This window comes from Trachypithecus francoisi, unplaced genomic scaffold (genome assembly GCF_009764315.1).
Source record: "Trachypithecus francoisi isolate TF-2019V2 unplaced genomic scaffold, Tfra_2.0 Contig00010, whole genome shotgun sequence".
In the NCBI taxonomy this organism is placed as follows: Eukaryota; Metazoa; Chordata; class Mammalia; order Primates; family Cercopithecidae; genus Trachypithecus; species Trachypithecus francoisi.
This window is the reverse complement of record NW_022680460.1, coordinates 129,448-130,297: the sequence shown is the minus strand read 5'-3', so window position 1 is coordinate 130,297 and position 850 is coordinate 129,448. Positions and strand designations below refer to the sequence as shown.

The following is an 850-nucleotide window of genomic DNA, read 5'->3' as shown; positions in this document are numbered from 1 at the left end:
GAACTAAAAGGTACCAGAGCTTTATCTTCCCTTTAAAAAATATTTGATCCAAGCACTTATCTTCCTTTAGGCCAATTAATTAGAACTCTTTTTCATAGACACCACACATACAACACATATATGGCTACAGAGACAGGTAGAAGAAAACCCAGTTGCCATAAGATTTTTTGTTTGCCAATCTCCTAATTGGATTATTGACCTCCAGGTGGAGTCCTTTTAAGAGACAGGGCTCAGAAAACTTGTAGCTTCTAAGGCCTAGTAAACAGACATAGGTGGGGTGAAAACAGATTTTGAGAGGGATCTATCTGCTTTTAATTCCTGGGGTTCCATGAGGAAAACAGAGGTCTCCCCATTCTCATGTGTGTATTAAGAGTGACAAGGCAAAATAGAGAAAAAGAATTCAATCGACTGAGAAAACCCCTTTTTCCATCAAAACAAGGTCCAAGAAAAGAAAAACATAAAGGCCTTTTAAATATACCTATAACTGTGCTCGCTTCGGCAGCACATATACTAAAATTGGAATGATACAGAGAAGATTAGCATGGCCCCTGCACAAGAATGACATGCAAATTCATGAAGCGTTCCATAGTTTTTTGCAGTCTCCTCATCTGACAAAGGGCTAATATCCAGAACCTACAAAGAACTCAAACAAATTTACAAGAAAAAAACAAACAACCCCATCAAAAAGTGGGCAAAGGATACGAACAGATATTTCTCAAAAGAAGACATTTATGCAGCCAACAGACACATGAAAAAATGCTCATCATCGCTCACCATCAGAGAAATGCAAATCAAAACCACAATGAGGTACCATCTCACACCAGTTAGAATGGCAATCATTAAAAAGTCA

At 38.0% G+C, this 850-nt stretch overlaps 1 non-coding gene across 1 annotated transcript; it reads left to right on the top strand.

The window, feature by feature from the left end:
• The first annotated feature begins 486 nt into the window (after nucleotides 1-486).
• Nucleotides 487-593, top strand: LOC117083547. The gene has a single exon (XR_004437197.1). It is a non-coding gene; the product is annotated as a U6 spliceosomal RNA (small nuclear RNA).
• Nucleotides 594-850: the final 257 nt, after the last annotated feature.